Genomic DNA, 6,000 nt, shown 5'->3' with positions numbered 1-6,000 from the left:
TAAGTACTATAAAGTGATTCACGAGGAATTCATGAATATTCCCACAGTCAGTTTGTTGTACTGTGTTGGTTTTTGTGTTTCTGTAAAGTTGGAAACTCTGCCACTGAAATTTCAAATACCAGCAGGATCACCCAAAATGAACAGGTTTCAACAAAGCTTACGATTGAGACCAAATTCCAAAGAAAAAATAAGCCATCCCCTTCTGAGGAATTAGCCACTGAAAGCCTTACTAGTAACAGCAGAACATTGTCATACAGTGAACACGCCATGAATAGCAGCAGAACATTCAGAGATAGTGCCAGAAGATGAGCTCTTCAGATCAGAAGACCTTCTGTAGGGTTCTCTAGAGAAACAAAACTTGGATCCTTATGAATATATATATAGTACATAGTAGTACAGAGGGCTTAGTTCAACTCACTTTCCTTGAACAGTTAATATACTGAAGGTCCTTCAACTCACACATATTGCTGGGCCAGGTCAAGGAAACAGACTGGAATCTGCCCTCAGGTAAGATGAACAGAGTCCATCCACAACAGCAGACATGGCATGGTAAGGTGGCAATCGCAGAAAAATTAGAACTTGGTGCTAGCAGAAGCCAGTAGCACAGTTTAGAGAAGCAGGTCCCAGTGGAGCCTCAAGCTCTTGCCATGCATGGCAAGGTGACTTGATTGATGGGTTGGCCCAGCCCATACGTAGCACAGCACACGGTTGAGGTAAAGGACTAGCTTTGCATCAGGCAGCAGTGCATTGGTCCATTCACCAGGGGGAAAGAAAGGAAGAAGCCAGCTTTGGAGAGCCATTTATCTCAGTCATCCTCATCAACCTGTGACCTTAGTACACTCTGCACACATGTTTCTACTGGAGTCTAGTTGGCACAGTAAACCTATCGTGCACTCACAATAAGTCTGAGGAAGAGCTGCCTTCTCAAAGTACTGTCATCTATAACGGCGTGTGTGAAGTAATTTTTTCAGGACATTCATTTGCTGATGGGGTGCGATGAAAAGTGAGGAATAAAACAATGGCATTGTTTTAATTATTTATAACTGGAATGTCTGAAATATGAATCCAGGAAATTTGGAATTGATCACAAATGAAATGGACTGTATAAAGACTATCCTGCTCTTTCATGGGGTGAATTGAACTGGTATTAGCTAAGTTAAATCAGACAATCGTATAGGACTGACAAATGCAAGAGGAATTGGCCACATTCATCAGAAAAAAAGGACATTTTAAGATCTACTTTTAAGGACAATCCTGAGTGTGATGGGATAGTAATAACTTGAAATGATCAAGGATATCATCTTTCTTGGATGCACAGTCAATGCTTGTGAGTACAGCTGTAAAAAGAACAACGCATTGCATTGGATACATCTATTGCACAAGACATCTTTAAAGTGGTGAAAAGTATGGGTGTTACTGTGAGCACTAAGATATGCCTGAGCCAAGCTATGCTATTTCAGGCATACCTCATATGCACGTGCACGTTGGACAGTGTTTGAGGAAGAACACATAAAAATCAAAGTAAATGCGCTGCTTGGAAGAAGTACAGCCAGAGTGTTCCTTAGAAGCAAAGATAATGAGACTTCTTCTCATTTACTTTGGACATATTATCAGAGGAAACCTGCCCTGGAAATTGTCATCATGCATGTTAAAGTAGAAGGGTGTTGAACAAGACCCTTAACCAGATGGTTTGATAGCATGGGTGCAATGCTAGACTGTACATAGCAACAGTTGTGAGAATGTCCCAGGCCCAGTCAGCGCTTTGTTTTCTTGTACAGTAGGTGGCTAGGAGTTCAAATTGACTCAATGGTACCTAACAATAGCAACTACTGTGACGAGTCGGTTTAGTAATATAATGTGCATGTTTTACATGATAATACATTAATTTATTTTCCATTTTTGGCTTAATAATCCTACCTAAAAATTGTTTATAGATTTAATAAAAGCACTATAAATAAATATCTTAAAAGATATATATTAAGATATATCTTAAAAGATATGTATATTTTAAATGATTATATATATCTTAAAAGATTATATATATAAATTTCCTCACCATGCTTGGCATGATCAACATGAACTATTTTAAGCCTTTATAGAATTTTAAAATTACAACCTGAAGACAATATAAATATGCTACTCTAGACTTATATGGTCAATTTCATTGTTAGTAATTTTCCTAGCAACATGAAAGCCTGCCAATACAGCATCTTTGTCTATTGATTCAACTCAGCCAGTAGCTATATTAAGACAGATGTTTAAGCCTATTAGAACTATAAATGTCAGAAGTATGTATGACTGTTATTTACAATGTTTTTGTACCACAGTCCTATGTAAGTTTGGACTATTTGTCAAATAATGAAGAAATAGTAAGACTGTAATACAATTTTCCAACTAGCTAGAATCTTTCCACATTTTTTCCCACAGTGATAAAAAATATTTCCTAGCCAAAGGTTAATCCTGAATCATCCGCAGTGTGATTGTAGATTGTTTGCATTCAGTGTTTCAGTTTGCAAACTATTAACTTTGAGTAGCAACTGTTCCTCTTGGAAATGAGTTAGTGAATCTTGATCACCTCATTTTATTACTTGTGGGTCATGACAGATCTGAGACACAGTGCATGCGGACCTGGAGGGGCCTAATGGGTACAGTTGGGCTACTAACCACAGGCCAGCAGTTTGGAAAGACCAATGGCTCCTTCTGAGAAAGATTAGGATTTTTGCTTTCGTAAAGAATTGCTGTTTCATACTTACCTGGCAGGGGAGACGCCATGATCCTGAAGGGGTTTTTCCCAGGGCGAGGCTTCTCCATTACACTCCGGATGTGCTGACCCCTGCGATTTTCCCAAATGCGGGAAACTCGACTGCATAACTTGTGGCATTAGGGGACTGCGTTCGCATTCTCCCCTGTTAAAAAACAAAATTGTTGTTGTTGTTGGGTACCACTGAACCTGTATGAGCCTTCAGTATGGTTGACAAGTAACTAAATGTAAGGAAGACCAAAATCCTCACAACTTTACATATCGGTAACATGATAAATGGACACTATTTGAAATTGTCAATGATTTTGTCTTACTTGTATCACCATCAATGCTCATGGAAGCAGCAATCAAGTTATCAAGAGATATACTGCATTTGATAAGATTGTTGCACAAGACCCCTTTAGATTTAAATTTTTACATTTCAAAATTTCATTATTTTATTTCTTAATTAAAGATTTTCACATTTGTTATATAACCTTGTTTGGGCCTTCCTTCCCCCTCCCCCTGCCCACTCTTGATACTGATAAATATAGAATAGATGATAAAGATATATATATGATATAAATATGTAATTGCCCACTGAGGAGGTGGTCAAAGAACCTGAACAGAAGTTTTACAGATTCTCTAATGCAAATGGCCAATAAACATATGAGAAAATGTTCTTCCTGATTATTAGCCATAAGAGAAATGCAAATAAAAATAACTGTGAGATACCACCTAACACCCTCAAAGATAGCCCAATTCAAAAAAATCAGAGAGCAACAAGTTTTGGCGGGGCTGTGGTGAGATAGGAACTCTCACTCACTGCTGTTGTACCTGTAGGTATGTAAAGCCACTACGGAAATAGATTCGGCAATTTCTAAAACAGATGGAAATAGAGCTACCATATGATCCAGCAATCCCCCTACTGGGCATATATCCAGAAGAGTAAAGAAACAAACCACAGCCAGACATCTGTGCTCCAATGTTCATTGTGGCACAGCTCACAATCACAAGAGTTGGAAACAACCCAAATTTCCATCAACAGACGATTGGATTAAAAACCTGTGGGACATCCATACAGTGGAGTACTATGCATCGCTAAAAAGCAGTGATGAACACATGAAGCATATCGATGCATGGGAAGAACTGGAGGAAATTATGCTAAGTGAAGTAAGCCAAGCACAAAAGAACAAGTATAACATGAGTCTGCTGAGCTAAGTTTATATATATATATGTAAAAAGAACAGAAAGGTAAATGCAAAAAGGGGCACAGGGAAAAAGCTACTGTATACAAACACTCCAGGGGTGAAGTCCAGATAGTATGGCAGGGGCCAGACAAAGTCCAGGTGTACATATGGTAGCCAACTAAAAAGGGGGCAGGGAGGGAGGAAAAGGGAAAGAAAAATAAATATGTGTGGTGGGGGAAAAGGGCACTGACCAACCCAAGGGGAGGGTATTGTTTGTGTCTCCACAGGGAAAGAGGGACCAGATTTAAAGCCAGTGCCAGATGACTGCAGCATGCTGGCAAGGATTGGGGAGAAAGTGAAGGGGCCTGAGGGCTCAGCCCCCATACCAGCTACGTGGACAATTGTCCACCCCCCAGAAGAATTTACTTGAGAGGACGGCACTGAAGCTGCAGCTAGGGGAGAGGGGCATGTCTGATCAGAGCAAATGAGAGCTAATGAAGGGGGAGGAAGAGAGAGTGGAGCACATCCTGGCCCACCAGGCCTGGAGGATGATATCCCCTCTCTGAACAGCCAAGGCACAGAGTGGACAATATAGCTGATCTTATTACAAGCCACGCCATCCCTTGATTGCCCAGGTCCCTAAGAGGTAGAACACTGGAGACTCAGGGTCAGCACTGACCCTGTGACACCGAGGGAGACCACTAAAGTGTACAGCAGACCAACCATGGGAGCAGAGCAGGGAGCCCTTGAGGGAGTAAAAAGGACAGACTCTAGGGCCAGAGCATGGAACCCAGTCTGACCTGACTGAAGGACATGCCTAGAGATAAAAAATCAGACCAGGATCTGTTTACAGCTTTTTCTTTCTTTTTAATTTTTTTTACTTTAATTAATTTATTATTTTATGGCCATTGGTTTTCTTTTTTATAGTCATCCTTGTGTTCTCATTCATCACCTATCTTGCTATGGCTTGATTTTGTTGAATATTATTATCTCTACAGATCTATCTAGATAAGATAGACTGGACGAATAGTCTGGAGGAAATAACAACAAGACCAATGGTTCTGGGGGTGCACGGGAGAGGGGGAGGCAGGGGTAAGGAGGTGGTGCTGACCAACTCAGGGACAGGGGAGCTACAAGTGGTTCAAAATCAGTGACAAGGAGGGTGTGAAAGGTCTGGTAGGGATTCAGCAAGGGCAATGTAACCAAGAGAAATTACTGACACCCAAATGAAGGCTGAGTATGAAAGTGGCAGAAAGTAAAGTAAAAGGAAATAGAGAAAAGAACTAGGCAACAAAGGGTATTTATAGAGATCTAAAGATTGGAATGTACATATGTAAATATATTTATATAAGAGTGTGGGGAAACAGATCTATATTCATATATTTATAGGTTTAGTATTAAGGCAGCAGACGTACATTGGGCTTCCACTCAAGCACTTACTCAATGCAAGAAAACATTGTTCTATTAAATTGGCATTCCAGGATACACACCTTCCAGATATGATTGCTGAAGAAAAATGTGTGCATAAGCAAAGGTGGTGAAGAAAGCTAATGATGCCTGGCTATCAAATGATATAGCTTCTGGAATCTTAAAGGCTTGAAGCTAAACAAGCGGCCATGTAGCTGAGAGGCATCAAAGCCCACACGGAAGAAACACACCAGCCTGTGTGACCATGAGCTGTCGAAGGGATCAGGTATCAAACATCAAAGAACAAAAAAATCATATCATTGTAAATGTGGGTGAGTGCAGAGTGGAGACTCAAAGCCAATCGGTAGGCAACTGGAAACCCCCTTACTGTGGGGAGGAGGGAGATGAGCCAGTCAGGGTGCAGGTTAGTAACAATGAAACATGTAACTTTCCTCTAGTTCTTAAATGCTTCCTCCCCTCCCCCACTATCATGATCCCAAATCTACCTTACAAATCTGGCTAGACCAGAAGATGTACATTGGTACAGATAGAAACTGGAAACACAGGGAAATCAGGACATATGACTCCTTCAGGACCAGTGGTGAGGGTGGCGATGCCTGGAGGGTGGAAGGAATGTGGGGTAGAAAGGGGAAACCAACTACA

At 40.7% G+C, this 6,000-nt stretch overlaps 1 non-coding gene across 1 annotated transcript; it reads left to right on the top strand.

Annotated features, from left to right (window-relative positions):
- Positions 1–2,745: 2,745 nt before the first annotated feature.
- Positions 2,746–2,909, top strand: LOC142441732 (U1 spliceosomal RNA). The gene has a single exon (XR_012783083.1). It is a non-coding gene; the product is annotated as a U1 spliceosomal RNA (small nuclear RNA).
- The last annotated feature ends 3,091 nt before the right edge of the window (positions 2,910–6,000 follow it).

This window comes from Tenrec ecaudatus, chromosome 2 (genome assembly GCF_050624435.1).
Source record: "Tenrec ecaudatus isolate mTenEca1 chromosome 2, mTenEca1.hap1, whole genome shotgun sequence".
NCBI lineage: Eukaryota > Metazoa > Chordata > Mammalia > Afrosoricida > Tenrecidae > Tenrec > Tenrec ecaudatus.
This window is presented reverse-complemented; position numbering and strand designations above follow the sequence as displayed.